Below are 14,024 nucleotides of genomic sequence, written 5' to 3' on the forward strand. Positions count from 1 at the left end.
TCAAATAAATAAATAAAATCTTTTAAAAAAAAAGATTCAATATTGGTTTTTTAAATAATTTCTTCCCAAAGTAATCTATAAATTCAGTGCAATTCCAATCAAAATCCAAATGAAACTAGTGTGTGTTTGTGTATGTGTAACTTTTAAAACTATATCTATAATTTATATGTAAGAGCCATACATATACTTATGAAGAAGAACAAGGTGTGGAGATTTGCCTTACAGGTTACCTTATTAAAAAGCAATTGTAATTAAGCCCTTTGGCTCCCTGAGCAGCTTCGTGGCAGTTGGCAAGAACACATGCGTTACAAAAGGTGGCAAGAAGGGAGTCAAGAAGAAAGTGGTTGATCCATTTTCTAAGAAAGATTGGTATGAGGTGAGGGGCGCCTGGGTGGCACAGCAGTTAAGCGTCTGCCTTTGGCTCAGGGCGTGATCCCGGCGTTGTGGGATCGAGCCCCACGTCAGGCTCCTCTGCTATGAGCCTGCTTCCTTCCTCTCCCACTCCCCCTGCTTGTGTTCCCTCTCTCGCTGGCTGTCTCCATCTCTGTTGAATGAATAAATAAATAAAAATCTTAAAAAAAAAAAGATTGGTATGAGGTGAAAGCACCAGCTATGTTCAGAATAAGAAATATTGGAAAAACACTAGTCACAAGAACTCAAGGAACCAAAATCACATCTAATGGCCTGGAGGGTGGTGTTTTTGAAGTGAGCCTTGCTGATCCTGCAGAATGATGAAGCTGCATGTCGAAAATTCAAGCTCATCACTGAGGATGTTCAGGGCAAAAACTGCCGACTCATTCCATGGCATGGGCCTTACCCGTGACAGAATGTGCTCCATGGTCAAAAAGTGGCAGACCCTGACTGAAGTTCATGTTGATGTCAAGAATTCTGATGGTTATTTGCTTTATCTATTTTGTGTTGCTTTTACTAAGAATACAGCAGTTAGATTTAGAAGACCTCTTATGTTCAGCACCAAAAGGTCCACCAAATGTGGAAAAAGATGATGGAAATCATTACCCAAGAGGTACAGACAAAGGACTTGAAAGAAGTAGTCAATAAATTGATTTCAGACAGCATTGGAAAAAGACATAGGAAAGGCTTGCCAATCCGTTTATCCTCTCCATGCTGTCCTTGTTAGAAAAGTAAAAATGCTGGAGAAGCCCAGGTTTGAACTGGGAAAGCTCACAGGGCTTCATGGTGAAGGTAGTAGCTTAGCTACTGGACATGAGACTGGTGCGAAAGTTGAATAAGCTGAGGGATAGGAGCCACCAGTCCAAGAATATGTTTAAAATTCAGACATTTAATGGTGACAAATAAAAAATCTTACTTTCGTATCTTAAAAAAAAATTATAATAATTAAGCCAGTGTGGCACTGGTTCAGGGATAGAAAAAATGACCAAAAGAATAGAACAGAATACCTAAACAGAGCTGCACCTATATGGAAACTTGATTTGTGACAGGCTTTTTTTGTGGATCAGTGAAAGAAAAAATGGACTTAAAAAAAAAAGGTATTAATACAATTTAAAAGCATGATATTAAATCCCTACATTCTACCAGGCACTAGAATAAATTCCAAATAGCTCAGTAATTGGAATGAGAAGGGCACATGATAAAACTTCTTGAAAAACAAATAGAAAAGTATTTTCTGGCTTTGGAGTCCAAAAGGATTTCTCTTTTCTTTTCTTTTCTTTTCTTTTCTTTTCTTTTCTTTTCTTTTCTTTTTTCTTTTTTCTTTTCCTTTTTTTTTCTTTTTTCTTTTTTCTTTTCTTTCTTGCCCTGGCCCTGGCCCTGCCCTGCCCTGCCCTGCCTTGCCTCTCTCTCAGAGAGAGAGAACACACAAGCAGGGAGAGTGGCAGGCAGAGAGAGAAGCAGGGAGCCCAATGCGTGGCCCGATCCCTAGACTCCAAGATCATGACCTGAGCTGAAGGCAGACACTTAACCGACTGAGCCACCCAGGTGTCCCCCAAAAGGATTTCTTAAGATCCAAAATGTATAAATCAGAAAGCAAAATGACAGCCAAAACAATCTTGAAAATGAAGTCCCAAGTTGGAGGATTCACACTTCCCCAGTTTCAAACCCTACTACAAAGCTGTAATGATCAAGACACTGTGGTGATGGCATGAGGGTAGACTAATAGATCAATGGAGTAAATGGAGAATCCAGATAGAAAGCCTTGCATTTACAGTCAACTGTTTTTCCACAGGGGTGCCACGCTAATTCAATGGGGAAAAAAAAGAATGTTTTCAACAAATGGTGCTGGGACAACTGAATATCCATGTGAAAGAATGAAATTAGATGCCTACCTCAACCCTACACAAAAATTAACTAAAAAGGGGTCATAAATGTAAAAAAACTATAAGACCACCAGAAGAACACAGAGTAGTAAGTCTTAGTGAACTTGGGTTAGGCAATGATCTCTGAGATACAACCCCAAAAGGACAAGTGAAAAAAAAATTTGAAAAATTGGACTTCATCAAAATTAAAAACTTCTGTGGGGAAAAAAATACCATCAAGAAAGTAAAAGACATCTCATACAATGGGAGAAAATATTGACTGAGGATGGTAAAGAAAGCCCTCCAACAGAGCAAAAGATGCCGATGCTGGCCATCAAGAAAGCAAGCCCTGTTAATAGTAAGGTGTGAAGACATATGGGTAGGGCACTACGGTATCTGCTACACGGTCCCAGACTCTCTTCAGTAGAATTAGGCTGGCCCCAATCTTAGCTTGAGTTTCCCCCAAAAGTATACATAACCTGAGGCAAAAGACTCGTGCTATTACTTTATTAGGGCAAGCAGTTCCAAGAAACGGGGGTAGGAAAGGAGAAGTGAAGTAGAGAAGGAGAGAGAAGCCATATAAAATTGCATTGCAGACGTGGGGCCATTATTAAATGCCAATGATTGCTTGATACCTTGGGATAGTCCTTAGGAAGCCTTAAAAGCACCTGAAGACCCAAAAAGCACCTGAATACAATTTTTAAAATACTGATTGGTTTTCTCCCCACAGGTAGTTAGTTGATATCTGTAAATTAATACTCTTAGACCTCATTCATACCTCAGGTTCCCTTCAATCAACATCCAACGCATAATTGGTGGTAATGGATAGCAGGGATAATTGAAATCACAGAATAATAGCTACCATTTAGTAAGTACAAGGCAGTTTTATATAATGTCCAATCCTCACAAAGTAGCAATTGTTGTACTGATTTTATTAATGCCCAAGCTAAGATTCAGCTAACTTAAGGAACTCAGCCAATGTCACAAAGCTAGTAAGTAGCATATCAGGTTTTGGAACCGTGTCTTCTTTTTTTTTTTTTTTCCAACTCCCAAAACAATGCTCTTTCTATTATACCAAGATGCCTCTTAGATGAAAGGATTGAGATTCCTAAATCTCCTTTTAGCCAATAATTTTTAAACCTGTTATTTATTTTCTAAGTAGGTCATACAAACACATGGTTTAAAATTCAAGAAATACAAAAGGATATTCAGTGAAAAGTCTCTTTTTTGCCCTGTCCCCGAGTCACCAGGTTGTTCTTTTCAGGGGCAACTAATGTTACCAGTTTCTTGTGTGCCTTATAAATATAATTTTTTACAGTTTTTTTTTTAAAGATTTATTTATTTATTTATGTGACAGAGAGACAGCCAGCGAGAGAGGGAACACACCAGGGGAGTGGGAAAGGAAGAAGCAGGCTCATAGCAGAGGAGCCTGATGTGGGGCTCGATCCCGGAACGCTGGGATCACACCCTGAGCGGAAGGCAGAGGCTTAACGACTGCGCTACCCAGGCGCCCCAATTTTTTACACTTTTAACAGAAATTGGTTATTGTACCAAATGTATGCTGTTGTTAGACATCTGAGAGTATAAAAAAATAAATGGCTGTAAGATTTTAGGCTTTGTGTGTATAAGAATATGTAAAAAGCACTTTTCCAAGATGGAAGTTTCTGATGAATTCTATTCAAACTTTAATTTATTATTATTTGGCAAGTCTGTTACCTCTGCTCAATATAGCTCTTGTTTACCATATCTTTTTCTTTCTTTTTTTTTTTAAAGATTCTTTTTTTTTTTTTTTTTTTTTTTTTTTTTTTTTTTTTTGACAGAGGTAGAGACAGCCAGCTAGAGAGAGAACACAAGCAGGGGGAGTGGGAGAGGAAGAAGCCGGCTCATAGCAGAAGAGCCTGACGTGGGGCTTTGACCCCAGAATGCCGGGATCACGCCCTGAACCGAAGGCAGACGCTTAACCGCTGTGCCACCCAGGCGCCCCTACCATATCTTTTTCAGTAAACAGCCAGATAGTAAATATTTTAGGCTTTCTGTCATGATATTCAACTATACTGTTATAGCATAAAATTAGCCATCGCGATATGTAAACAAAAGGACAAATGGGTGTGTTCTAATAAAACTTTATTCACAAAAACATGTGGCAGGCCAGATTTGACCTGTAGGTCATAGTTTTCTGACATCTTGGGTATACTTCTTAAACTAGAAAACACACAGTAGTGTGTAACACACCGGCATTATTTGGGCACACCAGCATGATGAAATAAACCCCTGACTGTTTGTCAATTTCTGTAGCATAAATACTCCCAATAAGATGGCTGAGTTCAGTCTACCAACAGTTTAACAGTAAGATTGAAAATTCCTAAATATTTGAGAATTGGTTCTCATGATCTGATGAGAGATAGCTACAGCACACCACTGCATGCAAAACCTTGAGATACAGGATAATGAGTATTCTAAGAATAGCTAAAGCCGGGGCGCCTGGGTGGCACAGCGGTTAAGCGTCTGCCTTCAGCTCAGGGCGTGATCCCGGCGTTGTGGGATCGCGCCCCACATCAGGCTCCTCTGCTATGAGCCTGCTTCTTCCTCTCCCTCTCCCCCTGCTTGTGTTCCCTCTCTCACTGGCTGTCTCAATCTCTGTCGAATAAATAAATAAAATCTTAAAAAAAAAAAAAAGAATAGCTAAAGCCAAAGAAAATACAGGGAGAAAAAAGTTTCAATTTTTTTTTTTTTACTCTTAGAGGGTTTGATACATGTGAATAAACAAAGTTTGTAGAATGTACCTTTCCATACTCACTAGTATTTATGTTGTTTTTGTTTAATTATAAAACATGGAGAGAAGAAAATTTTATGTAGATGAAGAGATCACTTTTTGTATTATCAGGAAGTCTGGTGACATTGGCACTGAAGTTCAATGTAAAGTGAAAAGAGCTGGAACTGAAAGACGTGTGCATGTATAAAACGTGTATATGTTATATATGTGTATATATGATTATATATAAATATATAATTTATATATTTGGAATACACATATTTTATATTACATACCATTTTAACTTCTTATGGTTTACAACTTGTTGCTGTTTTCTGTGTTTAGCGATTTTTTTTTTTTAAAGATTTTATTTATTTATTTGACAGAGATAGAGACAGCCAGCGAGAGAGGGAACACAAGCAGGGGGAGTGGGAGAGGAAGAAGCAGGCTCCTAGCAGAGGAGCCTGATGTGGGGCTCGATCCGATAACGCCAGGATCACTCCCTGAGCCGAAGGCAGATGTTTAACCACTGTGCCACCCAGGCGCCCCTGTGTTTAGCGATTTTTTTATTTGGTATCAGATGTTCCAAACATTATGTTGTGAAATATTTGCATTTTGTTCTCTTTTTTCAGAGTTTTGAAGTTTGTTTTGGCACACAGGTTATTAGGTTAGTAGTGAAACAACTCGATATTTTCTTTTTTCTAAACTTTCTAAAAAGATTTTATTTATTTGAGAGACCAAAACACGAGCAGGGGGAGGCGCCGAGGGAGAGGGACAAGCGGACTCACCGCTGAGCCAGGACCCTGAAATCATGACCTGAGCCAAAATCAAGAGCCGGGCGCTCAACTAACTTGAGCCACGCAGGCACCCCTCAGCTTGATATTTTCCAGGATTATTTTAAGTTTTATTAGAGTGTGCCTAGACTGGCCCTTACTCAATGGCAAGTTTAGCTTTAATATTAAACCTTTGCCCCTCTGGGATTTCTGTTGGTTGCCCTGTTGCTCAGTGACATCTCTCACCTCTGGTTGGGTGGAATTTGAACATCTCCTGGCCCTTTCTGTGCTCTGAGAATTGTGCAGCTTACAGCCTCTGGTAGTTGTCTGAAAACAGTTGTCTCATATCTTTTGTCCAGGTTTCTGGTTGCTTACTAATGAAGTGCAAGTTCTGTACCAGTTACTTCTTCATGATCAGTTGTGAAGCTCAACATCTTGGCGATGTTGAATCTTCCAATTCCTGCATATTTAGGGCTTCTTTGAAATTTAAAATAAACTATTAAAATTCTCTCTATACAATCTTACATTTAGGGTTAGCGTTGTTCCCAAGTCTTCATACTTTTATTCCATTGCAAATGGTATCCTTTTAAGATTTTAATTTTCTACCTGCTAGTATCTAGTATAAAGGGGAAAAAAATTGTATATTTTTTCTAAGCAGCAACTTTATATACTGATTTGTCTATCCAGTAATTAAAGTATTAATTATTTTGAATTACATAGAAATCATTTTCAAATAAGGAATAATGATAGTTTCTTTTTTTTTTAATGTTTGCTTTGTTTGCTTGTTTATTTATTTATTTATGTAATCTCTACATCCAGCGTGGGGCTTGAACTCATGATCCTGAGATCAAGAGTTGCATGCTTTTCCAACTGAGCTAGCCAGGCACCCTTAGGTTGTTTCTTTAATTCCGATCCTTATATATATTTTTTTTCTCGCCCTACTTCACTTTTTAAGAAGTCTAATTCACTATTGAATAGATATATTCCTTTCTATTTCTAGTTAGCTAGGATTTTTTTAAAATTTTAAAAATTTTAATTCCAGTATAGTAAATATACAATGTTATATTCATTTCAGATGTACAGTATAGTGATTCAACAATTCCATATATTACTCAGTGCTCATCAAGATAAATGTACTCTTCAAAAAACACAAGAAATAAACAAGTGTTGGCGAGGATGTGGGGAAAAAAAGGAACTCTTGAGTACTGTTGGTGGGAATGCAGACTAGTACAGCCACTATGGAGAACAGCATGGAGGTTCCTCAAAAAAATTAAAAATAGAACTACCCTATGATCCAGTGATTGCACTACTAGGTATTTACCGAAAGAATGCAAAAACACTAATTCAAAGAGGGTGTTTATTGCAGCACTATTTACAATAGCCAAATTATGAGAATAGTGTCCATCAGTAGGTGAAAGGATAAAGATGTGGTATATGTATAATGGAATATTATTCAGCCATAAAAAGGATAAAATTTTGCCATTTGCAACAGCATGGATGGAGCTAGAGAATATAACGCTAAGTAAAATAAGTCAGTCAGAGAAACACAAATACCGTATGATTTACTCATGTGGAATTTAAGAAACAAAACAAATGAGCATAGTGGAAAAAAGAGTGAGAGAGACAAGCCAAGAAACAGGCTCTTAACTATAGAGAACAAACTGATGGATACCAGAGGGGAGGTGGGTGGGGGGGTGGGTGAAATAGGTGAAAGGGATTAAAAAGTACACTTATCATGAAGAGCATCAGTATTGTATAGAATTGTTGCATCACTCTGTCGTATACCTGAGACTAATATAACACTGTATATTAACTATGTTAGAATTAAAATTAAAAACTTAATAAAAAAGATAAGTATACTGTTTATACACTTCTTTATCCAGTCACATCGATTTATCCATTCATCGATCGACGGACACTTAGGTTGCTACCATAATTTGGCTATTGTAAATAATGCTGCAATAAATATAGGGGTGCATGTATTTTTGTATGCTTTGGGTAAATACCCAAAGTAGTGTGATTACTGGATTGTGAGGTAGTCCTATTTTTAATTTTTTAAGGAATCTTCATACTGTTTCCCAGAGTGGCTGCAACAGTTTATATTCCCACCAACAATGCACAAGGGTTCCTTTATCTCCACATCCTGGCCAACACTTGTTTTTTCCTGTATTTCTGATTTTGCCATTCTGACAGGTGTGAGGTGATATCCGATTTTAGTTTTGATTTGCATTTTTACTGAGGTTGAATGATGTTGAACGTCTTTTCACGTGCCTGTTGGCCATCTGTATATCTTCTTTGGAAAAATGTCTATTCATATCTTCTACCCATTTTTAATCAGGTTTTTGGTTTTTGTTTTGGTGTTGAGCTGTATCAGTTCTTTATATATTTTGAATACTAACCCTTTATATGTCATTTGCAGATATCTTCTCCCATTCAGTAGGTTACCTTTTACTTTTGTTGGTTGTTTGCTGTGCAGAAGCTTTTTATTTTGATGTGGTCCCAATGGTTTATTTTTGCTTTTATGTCCCTTGCTTCAGGAGAAATAGCTAAAAAATAGTTACTACGGCTGATGTCAGAAAAATTACTGCCTGTGCTCTCTTCTAGAATGTTTATGGTTTCAGGTCTCATATTTAGGTCCTTAATCCACTTTGAGTTTATTCTTGTGCATGGTATAAGAAAGTAATCCAATTTCATTCTTTTGCATGTTGCTGTCCAGATTTCCCAGCAGCATTTGTTGAAGAGACTGTCTTTTCCCATTGCATAGTCTTGCCTCATTCTTGAAGATTAATTGACCTTATAAATGTGGGTTTATTTCTGGGCTTTCTGTTTTTTCTGTTGATTTATGTGTCTGTTTTTGCTCAGTGCCATCCTGTTTTGATTACGACAGCTTTGTAATATAAGTTGAAGTCTAGAATGTAATACTTCCAGTTTTGTTTTTCTTTTTCAAGATTCCTTTGGCTCTTCAGGGTCTTTTGTGGTTCCATACAAATTTTAGGATTGTTTGCTCTAGTTCTGTGAAAAATGTTAGTATTTTGCCAGGGATTGCATTAAATGTGTAGATTGCTTGTACAGTGGACATTTTAACAATATTTTTCAGATCCATAAGCATGGTATGTTTTTCCATTTCTTTGTGTCACCTTCAGTTTCTTTCATCAGTGTTTTATAGTTTTTATTTTTTTTAAAGATTTTATTTATTTGAGAGAGAGAGAGAGAGACCGTGAGCAGGGGGGAGGGGGAGAGGGAGAAGCAGACTTCTCTCTCCTCCTGCTGACCAGGGAGTCCAACGCGGGGCTTGATTCCAAGACCCTGGGATCATGACCTGAACCAAAGGCAGACGCTTAACCCACTGAGCCACCCAGGTACCCCTATCCTTTCTCTTATTGATGTGATGTATTGTGTTGATTGATTTGCAAATATTGAAGCACCCTTGCATCCCAGGAATTAATCCTACTTGATCATGGTGAATGATTTTTTAAATGTATTGTTGGATTTGATTTGCCAGTATTTTGTTGAGGATTTTTGCATCTATGTTTATCAGTGATATCGGCCTATAGTTCTCTTTTTTTGTGTAGTGTCTTTATCTGGTTTTGGTATCAGGGTAATGCTGGCTTCATAGAATGAATTTGGAAGTTTTCCTTCCTCTTCTTTTTTTTGGAAAAGTTGGAGAAGAATAAGTATTAACCTTTCTTTAAATGTTTGATAGAATTCACCTGTATAGCTTGTTGGGAGTTTTTGATTACTGATTCAATTTCTTTGGTGGTAATCAGTCTGTTCAAATTTCATATTTCTTCCTGATTCTGTTTTGGGAGGTTTTATGTCTCTAGGAATGTATTCATTTTTTTCTAGGTTGTCCAGTTTGTTGGCATATAATTTTTTTGTAATATTCTCTTATAACTGTTTGTATTTTTATAGTGTCGGTTGTTATTTCTTCTCTTTCGTTTCTGATTTTGTTTATTTGAATGCTTTCTCTGTTCTTTTTAAAGATTTTATTTATTTACCTGAGAGAGAAAGAGCGAGCACATGAATGGGGGGAGGGGAAGGAGAGGGACAAGTGGACTCCACACTGAGTGCAGAGCCCAAATGTGGGACTTGATCCCATGACCCCAAGATCACGACCAAAGGTCAGATGCTTAATTGACTGAGCCACCAAGGTGCCCCACTTTTTCTCTTTTTCTGATGAGTCAGAGGTTTACCAATTTTGGTGATCTTTTCAAAGAACCAGCTCCTGGTTTCATTGATCTGTTCTATTATTTTTTAGTTTCTATATCATTTATTTCTGCTCTAATCTTTGTTTCCTTCCTTTTGCTGGGTTTGGGTTTTGTTTGTTCTTCTTTTTTCTAGCTAATTTAGGTGTAGCTTTAGGTTCTTTATTTGGGATTTTTCTTGCTTCTTGAGATAGGCCTGTATTGCTATAAACTTCCCTTTTAGAACCATTTGTGCTGCACCCCTGAGATTTTGGACTGTTGTGTTTTCATTTTCTTTTGTTTCCATGTAATTTTTTATTTCTTCTTTGATTTCTTGGTTGATCCATTCATTGTTTAGTAGTATGTTATTTAACCTGCGTGTATATATGGTCTTTCCAGAATTTTTTCTGGTGGTTGGTTTCTAGTTTTATAGTATTATAGCCAGAAAAGATGCATTGTATGACTTAATGTTTTTTGAATTTATTGAGGCTTCGTTTGTGGCTTATTATGTCATCTGTTCTGGAGAGTGCTCTGTGTGCACTTAAAAAGAATGTGTATTCTGCTGTTTTATGATGAAATGTTCTGAATATGTCTGTTAAATCCATCTGGTCATATGTGTCATTCAAAGCCACAATTTCCTTGATTTTCTGTTTGGGTGATCTGTCCATTGATGTAAGTGGGGTGTTCAAGTACCCTGGTATTATTGTATTGCTATCAATTATTTCCTTTATGTTTGTTATTAACAATATTATATATTTGGGTAGTCCCATGTTGGATATATAAATATTTACAATTGGTATGTCATCTCTTGTTGAATTGTTATCTTTATTATTATATAGTGTCCTTCTTTGTCTCTTGTTACAGTATTTGTTGTAAAGTCTAGTTTGTCTGATATAAGTATTGCTACACTGGCTTGCTTGTTTGCTTTCTTTCCTTCTTTTTAGAGGAGAAATATCCATTTTTTTAAAAAGATTTTATTTATTTATTTGACAGAGCAAGCACAAGCAGGGGGAGCAGCAGAGGGAGAGGGGGAAGCAGGCTCCCCACTGAGCAGGGAGCCTGACACGGGGCTTGATCCCAGGACCCTGGGATCATGACCTGAGCTGAAGGCAGATGCTTAACTGACTAAGCCACCCAGGCACCCCTACAGTGGTTTTCTTTTGACATACATTTGCATGATAAATGTTTCTCTATCCCCTCACTTTCAAACTGCATGTGTGTTTAGGTGTGAAGTGAGTCTTTTGTAGGCAACATATAGGTGGGTCTTTTTTTTTTTTTTATCCATTCCATCACCTATGTCTTTTGATTGGAGCATTTAGTCCATTTAAATTCAAAGTAATTATTGATAGATATGTATTTATTGCCATTTTGTTATTTGTTGCCATTGTTTTGTGTTTGTTTTTGTAGATATTCTCTGTTCCTTTCTTCCCTTGCTCTCTTCTCACACCATAAATTGGCTTTCTTTAGTGATATACCTTATTTTTTGCATATCTATTACTGGTTTTTGATTTGGTTACCATTAGGTTTATATATAACATCTGCATATAGCAGTCTATTTGAAGTTGATGATTGTTTAAGTTTAAACTCATTCTTTACTCCTCTCCTCCTCACATTTTAGGTATATGTTATCATACTTCATTTTATTTTGTGAGTCTCTTGACTGATTTTTACAGATCCTTATTTTTACAACTTATGTGCTTCCTAGTTTTTTAACTCTTATGATCTTTCCTTTCTACTCACAGTGTCCCCTTTAACATTTCTTGCAGGGCTGGTTTAGTGGTCATTAACTCTTTTAACTTTTGCTCGTTTGGGAAAATATCTCTCCTATTCAGGATGATAGCCTTGCTGGATAGAGTATTCTTTGCTGCAGATTTTTTCCTTTCAGCACTTTGAATATATCATGCCTCTCTCTTCTGGACTGCAAAGTTTCTGTGGAAAAATCTGCTGATAGCTTTATGGGGTTTCCCTTCTATGTAACTTTTTTGCTGTTTATAAAATTTTTTATCACTGCTTTTTGCCATTTCAATTACTGTGTGCCTCGCTTTCTGCCATTTCATTTAATGTGATTGTTCTTGGGTTGATTTTGTTGGGGGATCTTTGTGCCTCCCAGATCTGAATTTCTGTTTCCTCTCCCAAATTTGGGAATTTTTCAGCTATTATTTCTTCAAATAAATTTTCTGATTACTTTTCTCCCTCTTCTTCTTCTGGGGTTCCTATAATGCTAATGTAATTGTGCTTAATGGAGTCACTGAGTTCCCTAAGTCTCTTCTGTTTTTGCATAATTTTTTTTTCTTTCATCTGCTTAGCTTGATTATTTTCCATTACTCTGTCCTCTAGGTTGCTGATTCGTTCTTCTGTTTCTTCCAGCCTGCTATTTATTCCATCTAGTGTATTTTTAATTTCAATTATTGTGTTCTTTATCTGTGTGTGGTTCTTTTTTATCTCTGTGTTAAGGGTTTCACTGATGTCCTTCACTCTTTTCTCAAGTCCATTGAGAATTACTTTAAATTCTCTATCAGGCATATTACTTATCCCTTTTTCACTTAGGTCTCTTTCTGTGATTTTGTCCTGTTCTTTCATTTGGGACACATTCCTCTGTCTCCTTATTTATCTAACTCTGTGTCTGTTCTATGTGTTAGGAAAGTCAGCTATGTCTCTGACTCTTTAAAGTAATGGGTGGGGCCACACTTTTAACAAGGTGGTCCTGGTCTTCTTCCACAGAAGACATGCAGTTGCTGTGGAAACCCAACTGCTTGAGCTGCTTTGTAAAGCACGTGCAAGCAGGGCTGCAGTGCCTACAAGCTGTGCACACCTGTCCTCTTCCATAAGGATGCAAAGTCACTGTGGAGACTCGGCCAGCTGGGGCGGCTCTGCAAAGGAGGGCAGGGGGTACACTTTTTTTGTTTTTTAAAGATTTTATTTATTTGAGAGAGAGTGAGCACAAACAGGGGGAGGGGCAGAGGGAGAAGCAGATTCTTTGCTGAACAGGAAGCCTGATTGCCAGGATCCTGGGATCATGACCTCAGTCAAAGGCAGATGCTTAACTGACTGAGCCACCCAGGTGCCCCCAGGGGGTACAGTTTTAAAAAGTTATGCACATCCTTTGTGGGTGATGACCAGCTGGTAGCAGCCAGGACTGAGTCCCTGAAAATCATGCAGTGGGGAGACACAGTGTTGGCAAGGTTTGTGCAAGTCTTTTGGGGGAGAGGACTAGCAATACCAGAAGTGAGGAAAGCCCAGCTGGAGGGGTAAGTGTATGGTGTAAGCAAGTTAGGTATGAATGCTGGTTCCCATAGGTGGCTGTATGTGTTTACACGGCGGGGGGAGGGGGGGGTCAGGAGGGAAGTGGCATCTGTTGGCAACTTTGTTCCTAGAGAAGTTCCGCAGCTAACTCTGAGATTAGTAACTAATCCTCCTGTAAGCCCCATGTGTTTTTCAAACTGCTGATTCTAAGTAGTAACTCCTTGGGCTGTTGTGTTGTCTCTTAAGGGCAGGGACTTAATTTCCTATTGCCCTTTGGGTTCTGAATTTTAAAGTTCCAGGCTTTACTTCTACTGATCGTAAAAACTCATGGAATTTGGCCCTCTGATTTTCAAAGCCAAATGCTATGGGGATTCATCTTTGCTGTGCAGGTACCCTAGTGTGGTAGTCTGTTTCTCTCCCTTCTTCCCACCCGAGGCTCACTTGCTCCCTCCCTCCCTCCCTCCCTCCAGTGGCCACACCTGCAGGGCTTTTCTCTACCATTTCTCTACCCTTCCTACCCTCTTGGATATGGCCTCTTCTCTATAATGTTTAGTTGTGGAGTTTGTTCTGCCAGTCTTTGGGTTATTTCCTGGGTTATTTACACTGATGTGAGTGTTATCTACTTTTATCTGTAGGACAAGGTGAGTTTAGGGTCATCCTCCTCGGCCATCTTCCATAGTTAGTTCCATAGTCAACTAAGATTTTTAAGTCATAAATAGATGTTGAATTTTATCAAATGTTTTTTCTGCATCTATTGAGATATTTGTATGGATTTTTCACTTTAATCAGTTAACGTAAT

General features: G+C 37.9%; 1 pseudogene; it reads left to right on the plus strand.

Annotated features, from left to right (window-relative positions):
- The first annotated feature begins 605 nt into the window (after nt 1-605).
- On the plus strand, nt 606-1,258 carry LOC100475676 (annotated as a pseudogene).
- The last annotated feature ends 12,766 nt before the right edge of the window (nt 1,259-14,024 follow it).

This window comes from Ailuropoda melanoleuca, chromosome 20, assembly GCF_002007445.2.
Source record: "Ailuropoda melanoleuca isolate Jingjing chromosome 20, ASM200744v2, whole genome shotgun sequence".
NCBI lineage: Eukaryota > Metazoa > Chordata > Mammalia > Carnivora > Ursidae > Ailuropoda > Ailuropoda melanoleuca.